The sequence below is a fragment of the Mus caroli genome, unplaced genomic scaffold (genome assembly GCF_978045245.1).
Source record: "Mus caroli unplaced genomic scaffold, Mus_caroli_1 scaffold_11, whole genome shotgun sequence".
In the NCBI taxonomy this organism is placed as follows: Eukaryota; Metazoa; Chordata; class Mammalia; order Rodentia; family Muridae; genus Mus; species Mus caroli.
Window position 1 is genome coordinate 101,791,079 of NW_028227266.1, and position 12,089 is coordinate 101,803,167.

General features: G+C 47.0%; 1 protein-coding gene and 1 non-coding gene across 2 annotated transcripts in view; one reads left to right on the forward strand and one right to left on the reverse strand.

Annotated features, from left to right (window-relative positions):
* Slco2a1 (solute carrier organic anion transporter family member 2A1) overlaps positions 1-12,089 on the forward strand; it is an 80,917-nt gene that overhangs the window by 12,614 nt on the left and 56,214 nt on the right. The gene's annotated exons all lie outside the window — the stretch shown is intronic.
* On the reverse strand, positions 1,699-1,828 carry LOC115032044 (small nucleolar RNA SNORA17). The gene has a single exon (XR_003837691.1). It is a non-coding gene; the product is annotated as a small nucleolar RNA SNORA17 (small nucleolar RNA).

A 12,089-nucleotide genomic window follows, 5' to 3' on the forward strand; every position in this document is an offset into this window, starting at 1 on the left:
AAATGTTGATTTCTAAATGAAAGGATTAGTGGAAACCCGATCATTTGCACAGTGTCTTAGGTTGTAACTCATTTGCTTAGAAACTCAAAGGGAAGGACTACTCTATCATCGGAGTGTCAATAAATAAACTGCAAGATGTTTGTGGAATAGTCACAAATCTATTGTGTTTATGTGTCCTGTTGGGAATTGTACTACACATCAATTTTAAAGTTTTTTTTTATTCTTATTGATTCTTTGTGAACTTCATACCATTCACCCCAGTACCACTCATCTCCCCATCCCTTCGTACCTGCCCTCTTCCCTTGCAACCTCCCCTGCTACAGAAGCTGTAGTGTGTCACAGTGTGTCCCAGAGTACACTCTTTTGTCTATACTTATTTATTTGCCAATGTTCATTGCAATGACTTGTTGGTTTGGTACAAGGCCTCTGACTCCTGCTACTGTATCAATACTGGAAACACTCTGGGACTCCTCTTAGATATCCTGTTGTTGCTCTGTGTCATGGTGATCCTGTAGTTTTAGATCTGTAGGACTGACCAGCCATTCATGCACTCCAGCAGTTCATCAATGGGGTAGATGTTGGGGTAGGCCAATTCAAAGCCCTGGATCTGGGCCTGAGAGATACCAGAGCTGGTCAGCCTTCTGGCTCTCCTCCTCTCATTGCCCTTGGAGATGGCTCACCAGCATCCCCCATATCCAGACCAGCTCTACCGTGCTGCCCCAGGAGGTGCAGGGCCTGCTCTCCCAAGTGCTGCAGCAGGGGAGGGGCAGGCCAGATCTCCTGCTCTGATGACCCAGGGCAGCTCTCCTGCTGCCAAAGGTAACAAGGGGTGAGGGAGGGTCATCTCTCCCTAACCAATGTCACTACACAACAGGCAAGGGACAGGGCCAGCTCTCCCATACACGCGCCCTTGGAGCTGGCTCACCCACAACCCTGCTACCAGGGGCAACTCTACTTCGCTGCCAAGTGAGGTGGAGGGCCCAAGTGCTTCTGCAGCATGACCTCCTTTCATGACCCCAGGGGCAGCAATCCCATGATGCCCAGGTGAGGATAGGGTCAGTTCTGCACAACACTCAGACATCAACAAGTCCCTGGGTGGTATCCCAGACCAGGGACATCTGCCTAGCTGCTGCAGGGTTACAGATCAAGATGTGCCCTCTCCCTGTGTCAGCACAGGCCAGGGCCCCGCTATGGTCCCAGGTGGCACCACCAGTTGCTCACATCAGGTTCCTCATGACCCTTGAGTCTGCAGTTCTGCCTTTCTTCATTGTGCCCACATCCTTCTGTTTCTTGTTCTCTTCCTTTTCTCCACCACTGACTTGCTCCTCTTTGTGGTGTGCCTGGAGACTCTGAGTATCTGGGGTCACCTCAGGAGTGCTGTGCCCTGATTGTGCATTATGGTGCCAGGCAGGGGTTATCTTGGGCACAGTCTGACCACTGCTGGACTAGTGGACACCTCGGGCAAGATCCCTGTCCAGGCTTCATGGTGCCAGTCTGGTGGTCGTCTTGAGCTCACTCCTCTCCCAGCCTACCAGAGTGGTCCTTTGCAAGGGTCATCTGTCTCAGGCTCACTGCCACCTGGGACCCTCAGTCCCAGGTGGGATTCTTCTAGTCTCCAGCTCACCCTCCATCCTGGGAGCCCATGTGGTCCTGCCCGGCACCGGACTGGTGGTCATCTCAGGCTCAGTTATTTCAGGAAGTGTGAGGCTACTAATCATTCAGATGTTCATAGGTCAGAACACCAAGCGCAGACATAGTCTCTTCTCTCTGCCACCTACTGATGTGCCTGTGACAGAGCAGCCATGCCTGCCACACCTCTAGGGGCAGGGAAGCTTTCTAATGATTTACTTATGTATTTGTATTTTCTGTGCACGGGTGTCTTGCCTGCATGCTTGTCTGTGTGAGGGAGACAGATCCCCTGAACTAGCATGACAGACAGTTGGGAGCCACCATATGGGTGCTGGGAATTGAACCCACGTCCTTTGGAAGAACAGCCAAGTGTATTCAACCACTGAGCCATCTCTCCAGGCCCCAATCTTAATGTTTTAAGAGTAAATCAAACATTGGAAAGGAGCTTCTCTGATGTTAAGTGAAATGAGGCAGGATGGGACACCGTATGGACCAAGGGTGTGGATATTTCTGCTAGGGCACACAAAGCAAGGCAGCGCTAAGGAAGAACACCCAGACAGAAGTGGTTCTCCGCTGGGCGGGGACAGGAAAGCCTAGCAACAATGTCCCTTTGTTCTTTATGGATTTGTATGTTCTTTATTGTCCTACAAACAAACGTGTCCTATATTTATGCTTAGATGAAACTATCAACTCCAGACTCTAAAGTGACATTCACCCTCCACTGCCAGGTGCACCAAGACATTACACTGGTGGTACATGAAATAAAAGCCATGGAGCACAGAAGTGCTATTTTCCAGGACTCTGAGAGTGGACCAAGGACGCCTCAGGATTGCAGTGAGAGGGATGGGGTTGTCCTGTAGTGTGGTTGCTATCCCCTTTGCATTTTTACGCCTATTATTGCATTCGAGGCTCACTGCTTCCCAGAGGTGGACTCAAAGTCAGATAATGATACTTGAAGCCTTAAAGAGCGGTAAGAATGCAGAACACTCTCCATTCTGGAAAGATGGGAGACAGGTATATCCAGGAATCCCTCTCCACTCTGCCGGCACCCACTCACAGTGCCCAGCTCAGAGCTTAGGAATCCAGCCCCAAGGGTTGGCAAAACACCTTAGAGAGACGAGTCTATCTATCAGATCTGCATCTTGCCCTGTAGGAAGGGCAGCCAAGGGCGAGGCAGCAAGAACAAGAGCTGCCACTGGATCTGCTGAGTAGTGACTGGAGGTCTAGTCCTGTGCCTGGGGATTTATGCCTAAGAAGACATGGAAACCATCTTAGTGGGCTTTCCTGTGGCCATGTTAGTAAACCTGGATTGCCTGCCACATTGTTTGTAAGGCTGCACTCTGCTGTTGTTCTAAACAACAGTGACCTTTGACTCTCTGAGGCCAAGAGTGGTAAGGTTCATTTATTTGTGTGTGTGTGTGTGTGTGTGTGGTCAGGAGTCACCTGGGGTTTTGTTGTTGTTTTGTTTGTTTTAAGACAAGGTCTCTCACTGGCTTTGAACTCATTAAGAAGACTACGCTCGATGGCCAGTGTCTTGGGGTTTTACTGCTATGAACAGACACCACAACCAAGGCAAGTCTTATAAAGGACAACATTTAATTGGGCTTGCGGGTTCAGAGAGGTTCAGTCCATTATCATCAAAGCAGGAACGTGACAGCATCGAGGGCAGGCATGGTGCAGGAGGAGTTGAGAATTCTACATCTTCATCTGAAGGCTGCTAGCAGAATATTGACTTCCAGGCAGCTAGGATGAGGGTCGTAAGCCCACACCCACAGTGACACACCTACACCCAACAGGGCCACACATCCTACTAGTGTTACTTCCTGGACTGAGCATATACAAACCACCACAGCCAGAAAGCCCCAAAGGTCTGCTTTCTCAGTGATGGGATTACAAATGCACACCGACATGCCCAGCTTCTTCTTCCCTTTGTTCTGAGGATAAGCCCAAGGTCCTCATTACTGACTGAGCTAACTCCCCGTCTTCACATTCTTGGTCGATTACCATCAAGCATTGGCTATTCTGTGATGAGTAAAAACTGAAGAGCTCTGTCCCTCCAGTCAGATAAACAGTGCACAGCTATGCAAATGACAGCAAAGTCACCAGGCATGTCATATAAGCGGGGGAGAAAATTGCCTATTTAAGGTAACAAATACGGTGGATTCTGCTTTACATATCTGGGTCACGGACTGTGAGTTTTAGCATCATCCTCACTGTCCTCATACAGAATGACTGAGTGGGAAACACCCTTAGGAGCAGAAACAAGGTCTCTGCCTCCCAAAGGCTGTGGTTAGATGGCTGGATCATAATAAGTTCTAGTGCGTTATGGTCTCCATCAACAAGACAGGCTCATGTAGCACAGAAGACCTTTTAATGAAAATACTTAAAGGTGCTTCATAAAATAAGTAAAATCAGAGTTCCCATGTATAGCGGAACTTTCCAGAAAGAGAAGGGGAATGGTCAGGTGAGAGAAATGAAGAAGGCACAAAACAGCTGAAGCTTGACACACCAGTCACTGCGGTGGGGGACAGATTGGAATGGAGCATAGTGGCTATGAGACCAGGAAAGAGCCCAAGAGACTGTCGGAGAAGGATGTGGTATTAGCCACAGTATGGGTACCTAAGATGCCATGAGAGGCGGTGGGATCCCATGTATGAGCTACATGGAATTGCCAACTGAGGTACCACATGATGGACAGACTTTAGACCATATAAAAGTTAACTCAAATGGATCTGAGACTTAATTATAAGATCCAAAACTATAAAACTCAAAAGGAGACATGGAGATCAAGCTTTGTGACACAGAGCTGGGCAAAGCTGTCTTAGATGTGATGCCAAAAGTATAGGCAATATGTATTAAAATTGTTAAAAGTTATATGATGTTGAATTTTTAAACATTTTTGTGTGTCAAATGAGACAGTCAATGGCATCTTAGAAGGAGCAATCTATGGGCTGGAGAGATGGCTCAGTGGTTAAGAGCACTGGTTGTTCTTCCAGAGGACCTGGGTTCAATTCTCAACACCCACATGGCAGCTCACAACTGTCTATGCCCCAGCTCCAGGGGACACTACACCCTTACACAGGCATACGTGCAAGCAAAACATAAAATAAAAATTAGAAACAGAAAATGCAACCTAAGACATGGGAGAAAATACATGCAAATTTATGTGCAGTAAGAATTAATATCTAGGAGCCAGGCGTGGTGGTACACACCTTTAATCCCAGCACTCGGGAGGCAGAGGCATGTGGATTTCTGAGTTCGAGGCCAGCCTGGTCTACAAAGTGAGTTCCAGGACAGCCAGGGCTATACAAAGAAACTCTGTCTCAAAAAACAAAAACAAACAAACAAAAAAAGAATTAATACCTAGGAATATAAGAAATTTCTTCGATCCAGCAACAAAAAAACAACTTGAACTGTAAACTGAATAAATCCAATTTTTTACTTTGCTTTTGGTTCAGGTACTTTTATCCCAGCAATGGAAAACACACTAGGCCATTACAGGAGGAAGATCTGAAAGCAGAGGCTCTAAGCAATAGTTAAATACCCTGGATCATAGCAGTGCTAAGGTAGAAGAAACCCAAGTCTCCACCAATGAATAAATAGACAAGCAAACCAGACATAGCCACAGGGTGGAACATTAGTCAGCCATCAAAAGGAAAGACATTCTCACGCATGCTATAAAATAGACGGACCTGGAGGATGTTCTGATCAGTGAAGTATGCCAACCACAAAAGAGCAAAGATATGATCTCATTTAAGTGAGGTCTGTAACATGGCTAAATGTATAGATAGGGACCATAAATGGCAGTTTTTTAGGGTTGGAGGGATGGTGGGAGAATGGGGAGCTCCTACCCAATGGGTATTCGTTTCAGCATCACAAGATGAAGTGTCTGAGAGGCAGATGATGGTCATGGTTGCACAGCCTTAAATGTGTGATGCCACAGGAGCTGGTCCTGGAAATGGTCATGATGGTTGGTGGATTGAAATGTGGTTTTCCTCCATTGGAAATATGTATGGGTGATCAGGAAAACGTCACTAGACACATGTCTTCCAAGGGAGGGAAGAATAAAAGGTAGATTTATAAAATGATAATAAAACAAAATGTAATCAAAGGCTGTAGCAACTGAGGGTTGTGGAGGCAAGCCCCCTTCCGTGGAGCCTGATATTATAACTAAACCGAGAAAGAACTGAAGCCCATGCAAATGGCCTACCCTCATCATTTCCATTTCAGAGAGTCTCAGGTTGGATTAAAGAGAGAGAGAGAGAGAGAGAGAGAGAGAGAGAGAGAGAGAGAGAGAGAGAGAGAGAGTCAAATTGCTTTTGAAAAGGGACATCCAAGGCAGTGGGATGTGAGGTCACCTATATTCCTTCATGTCCCACCTCTTCCTCCATTCTCAAAGATGGTGGCTTAGTATCTTGAAATCTATCAGTTCACCCTCTCTCCTCTCTCATGAAGACTTTTGTCATTATACACTCATGCACACACACACACACACACACACACACACACACACACGCACATACACAGCCATGCATCTTGAATAAGCTCTCAATTTAACATCCTAATCACGCCTTCAAATTTCATTTTGCCACATAAGCTAATATAGTCAAAGGTTACACCTGTAACCCCAGCATTTGGGAAGTGGAGGCAAGAAGATCAGGAGTTCAAGGCCAGCCTTGGCTACATAGCAAGCCTGTGCGACGTCAAACCTTGACTCCAAAACTAAATAAATTACCACAAAACCAAAATCCACAAAAAAAACATTAAAACACACAGAAAGTTTGAAAATCAAGAGGCAGAAGATTACCAGGAGACCAAGATGTAAAGATGATTTATCCATTTTAATAACAAGTAGAAGTGCCTATAACAAAAAGAATGCTAGATGTTGACTGTGGTATATTTGTAATATTTAAAAATGAATGAGACTCATAGCTAGAACATATCCAGAACAGAGCACACAAAATCCAGCAAGGAAATACTGACAGACGTGATCAGGTGGACGACAGTATCTCTGAATGTCACTGTCATTTTGTCCTCATGAAGCTCTGTCTTCTGGAAGAGTCACAGCCAGCAGCCAGAGCATGTCCATTGCAGTTCATTTAAATGCAATTTGAAAAAAATCCTGGGACAGACTCTAATTGGCTCTGCTGGGTCACGTGGCCCTCCCAGTGCAGGACACCATACTGGTGTTGTCTTCTTGAATCATGGGTCCAACAGGGACCCTTCTAGAACTGTTCTTACAAACAAGGTAGGTAGATAGAGCAATCCAGACCTGCTGTGTTAGGAAGGGGGACAAGTAAAGAGAAACCAAAGAAGAGGTGCGGTCCTTGGTGCAGTGGGAGATTCCTTGGGTGTCATGGTAAGCAGATTGTTTGAGCAAGGAACAAGATGAAAGGGGTTCGCCCCCTCTGCACTCTGCAGTCACAGAAGTTCTAAGGAGCCACCAACAAAACCACCACCTTAGAGGAACCCGGAAGTGAGGCTTAGAACACTTCTCAATTGGCTACAGCTCAGCAGTCAGCCAGACGGCTGGCTAAGGCTTAATTAATTGGTTAATTGCAATGCCCCTCCCCTCCAAATGTTATTTAACATCCTTTGCTGTGGAGAAAAGGTCCCTCCAGAAAGAGGGCAGTCATGTACAGGCAAGGGATCTTTCTGAACTGGATTCACACCTGTTTCTTATCGCTGCTGTAACAAATGATCCCAGCCATGATGCTTAAACAAGGACTTACTGTAGGGAAAGCAATGCCCTTGGAAAAATGTGGTGCCAAGTGATTTCCTCACTTTCTTCCGCTTCTACAGTCACCTACATTCCTCCATCCTCAAAGATGGCAGCTTAGTGTCTTGAAATCTCTCCCCCCCCCCTTCTCCTTCTTATCTCATAAAGACCTTTGGAATTATATTGCTCACCGCTCTCCATGGATCTTGGATATGCTCCTAATTTAAAATCCTATCCACACCTTCAAATTTCCTTTTTGCACATAAGCTACTACTATATTCAAAGGTTCTGAGGGCCCCCTTCTAAATAGGGGAAGACATTGTTTTGTCCAATTTGGGGTTACTCAAACTAAAGTCAGTAGAAGTCATTCACACACATATTAAGATATAGCACAAGGAATTGGCTCACACAATATTGGAGGCAAGCAGTCCAATCACAAACAGGCTCTTGGGATTCACCGGCTTGGCCAAAGCTGCTGTTCGTGGTGTGTTTGTGTGTGTGTGTCTGTGTGTGTGTGTCCCATGCACACACTTGTCAGTTCTTTTTTATATATTTTTTTATTAGGTATTTTCCTCATTTACATTTCCAATGCTATCCCAAAAGTCCCCCATACCCTCCCCCCCACTCCCCTACCCACCCACTCCCACTTTTTGGCCCTGGCGTTCCCCTGTACTGGGGCATATAAAGTTTGCAAGTCCAATGGGCCTCTCTTTCCAGTGATGGCCGACTAGGCCATCTTTTGATACATATGCAGCTAGAGTCAAGAGCTCCGGGGTACTGGTTAGTTCATAATGTTGTTCCACCTATAGGGTTGCAGATCCCTTTAGCTCCTTGGGTACTTTCTCTAGCTCCTCCATTGGGGGCCCTGTGATCCATCCAATAGCTGACTGTGAGCATCCACTTCTGTGTTTGCTAGGCCCCGGCATAATTTCACAAGAGACAGCTATATCTGGGTCCTTTCAGCAAAATCTTGCTAGTGTATGCAATGGTGTCAGCGTTTGGAAGCTGATTATGGGATGGATCCCCGGATATGGCAGTCTCTAGATGGTCCATTCTTTTGTCACTTGTCAGTTCTCTTAAGTTTTGTGGTTGATTGGTTCAGGCCAACTCAGATCATACAGGATCATATAGATCATCTTCCTTCCTTCAAGTCAAGCGATTCTGCATTTTAATTATATCTGCAGACCTCGATTGTGTTTGACTAGCTGGAGGCAAGGCTAACCATGCTGGCACATCCAGGATGCTGTTACAATTAGGACTTGTTGGGGACAGACTGTTGCAGCTCCAGGAGTTGGGACTACCATGGGAGCATAGGGAATCCCCAGAAGGTAGTGCCTTCTTGAAACTGTTGATTTGAGGAATGCATGCTTGAGTGAACTGTAAGAAGCCCAGGAGAGGGTGAGCACCTTCCCACAGTTTGAAAAAGCTGTGACGAGAGAGAGTCTGCTTCCTTCTACACCAACTTTGCCAGGCCACACAGTGAGTGAGCTACCTGTGACTACAGAGATGCCCCTTCCTTCAGTTGCTTTCCCATTGCTAGGTCACAGGCCCCTGGGGTGCAGACTTGAATGGGCGGGTGGTGGAAGGCCGGTGAGCTCATGTCTGCTGCTCTTGGAACAGGAGGCAGCTGTAGGCGTGAGTGTTTGCTTGGCTTATCTTTTCCCATCTGAAGATGGTCATTGGTGATTCACTCCGGAATCTTGGAGTCTGCTGGGAGAAGTCCCAGCCCAAACCAACCAGGTGCAGGTAAAGGGACACCCATCCCCCTATGTCCCTGCACTTGCCTTCTAGTGTTCTAAGAGAAGAAGGAAGCGAATCGGCCTGGAGAGGGGGCTCCCCAACACCCACTGTGCAGGCAGACTCTCAAGAGGATTCCCCATGCCCAGATAGCCCAGAAGGGGGAGAGAAATCTGTAAGTCTCAGCTTCTCACTCCATGAGAAGAGTTTACATTTTAGCAACTCTGTTCACAAAATGTGTTTGTCCAGAGGTTGAGCTTTGTCACTGGGAGCAAAAGATGTCAGGGAAGAAGGACTTAAGGGCTTGGGAGTTCTTCCTTTGACTCGACAGCCATGATTGTCAAAATGGAGTCTATGAGCTGGTGGCACCCTCCACACAAGCCAGCTTATTGTAAAGACAAATTTTCATACCCCATCCCTGACTACTGAATGACTGATGGAAAGACTTCTCGGGTACTTCTGATGTGCTCCAGCGTTCAATGACATCTCTCAGGCAAGCACATCTTGAGCCCCTGTTGTGCATGCAGAGTGTGCTATGGTTGCTGTTATGAATGTGGCGGTGAAAGTGAACAGCAAGAAGTAATTGGTATTCAACTCCCACGGTTGCCAGGTAACTCGACTGGCTGATGTAATGGATGGAGGAAATTTTCCTGGCCTCTGAGGTTGATCAGTAAAGGCCTCCCAGAACTTTCTAGTGTGGCTCAGGTAAAGGCCAAGGACTGTAATTTCCTGGCCCAGAGACCTCTCTGAGCCGGGAGACTAGAGTGGGACTGTACCAAAGCAGATCCTCCTTAGCCAGGAGGAACAGCCATGTTGCAATCTGCGGGCTTTTGTGTGTGTGGCGGGGGGGGGGGGGGGGGGGACTCAAAACACACAGGCTGGGTTCCATAGCAACCTCATTTAAGCCATGGGGAAGAACCAATTGTCTGGGAGGCTGAGGTCAGGAGTTCAAGTTAAATAGTCAAGGTAAGCAGGGAGTCTGAGAAATGGGCGTTCTCTTCTCTGTATGTACTCCTGGCTGCAGTTTTGGTGCTAAGAATGCCTGGTGCTCTGAATGAGCCATTCCAGAAATTGTGGGGACCCCTATAGCTACTCCCTTGATGCTCTTTGGGGCCATGGTGTGAGTGTGGGTTGGGAAGAAGCACCAGAGGGTTGTGGAGACCAGGGTGCCATATTTTTGTGCGTGTTACGAAACTCACATCTTCCTGCCCTCCTTTCTTGACTTCTCTATTTGTCTTTTATTTTCTTCCGTCACATCAGCCTAGGACCTGATGAAGCTTTTCTGGGCAAGAACTTGGTCTCAGTTCTGTGGTCTGACTGAAGACCCCTCCCTTTGAGGTTTCATTCAGTTCTATCATGCTCTCTCTGTGTTGACCTTGAAAATATTTCTTTCTCTTTTTCTGTTGCTCCATAGCTCCCGGCAAAAAGTAACCCACAGTTAAGCTTGGCTTATTCTGGATTGAGGGTACAGACTGGCAAGGCAGGGCTGGCATGGCGGGAGTGTACAGGAGCTGGCTTTATGCACCTACAGTCAGGGAGCAGAGAGAAAGAGACAACCATCAATGCTCCATACTCACTCTGCTTTTGGTTTAGTCTGGGACCCCAGGTAATGGGAGAGAGCCACTTCCATCCTTCATGGTCTTCTCTCTATAGCTCAACCTCCCTGAAAATGCACAGCGATTTGTCTCTTAGGCAATTCTAAGTCTGGGCAAGTTGATAGTCAAGATTAAGAATATGTGTGTGTGCGTGTATGTATGTTTATATATATGACCTTTGTCATATATATAAACATATTATACTATAAACATATAATATAGAGAGTCTAGTGACTTCATGTCTTGATTAGTGCAAAGCCAGAACATATATATATATATATATATATATATATATATATATACATATACATATATGTTGTATACATATATATGAAAGGACTTGTTATATAGATGTTTTCCCCTAAAGATGCCTGCCTTGCTTCACTGCTAACATGGCAGCTTTGGGAGAGGGGAGCAAGTAGGGTCCATATTCTGAGAGTGAGCACAGGACATCCAGAGCACTGCTTGGCGACCAGCCCTCCTGAGAAATCTTCTACTTCTGGGGAGGATCACTTGTGCAGACTTCTACCCATGCAAAGACTAGACCAGAGACGCAGCTTGGAGCACATCCCAAATAGCATTAGAGATCAAGTGGCCCTTGTCTGGCTGCAGATAACGACCTCACACGTCAGAGTTTAGATGCGTTAGGGTGTCTGTCAAGTAACTGGGGCTTTGTCCTGGTTTTTGTGCCACTGTAGCACAGCAGCTGTCAGGAGGCACCCAGGAGGCTCTAGGTCAAGTAAGCCTTCCACCTTCTTCATGGGGAAAATGGAGTCTGCCAGGGAGGCCCCTGGCTGTGTCGACCAGGAATAAAAGCTAATAAAGATAAAGGAATCAGTCATGGGTGGGGCTATAGCTCATCCTAGCACGCACAGGCTCCAGGGCTTGATTCCCAGCATTACCAGAAAAACAACGAAGAAGGAAGGAAGGAAAGCAGAATGGAGAAAAGATTTTCTTTTCCTCCAGCTGGAACGCGCTCAAGGGGCTTCAGTCCTACGGAGCCCAAGAGGGACTTATTTCAATGCAGCCCTGGGTTCCTGTTTTCCACTGGGCTTGAGAACTGCATTCCACACTATCCCCCCACCAGAATGAGAAGTTGAATAATGAGCAGAATTGAAGTCCTCTTGCCCTGGAACCAGCTGCTGGCCTGGCTGGGACCTAGAGGCCATTCCCAATCAGCCTCCAGCCATCCATTCTCCAAGCGTGCCACCAACCGTTGATACAACCAGAGAGAGCTGGTCTTGTCCTTGGTAGGCAGCAGTGCCCTGCCCAGCTTTCCTCCCATGCCAGGCCTCTTTCTTTGCCATCCCTGTTCCCTCCTTTCATTCTCTCTACAGGTCCCTCTCCCCTGACCCATCGGCCCACTGACCTCTGCACACCCGCTCCCACCTGTTCCCCCGCAGCCCATT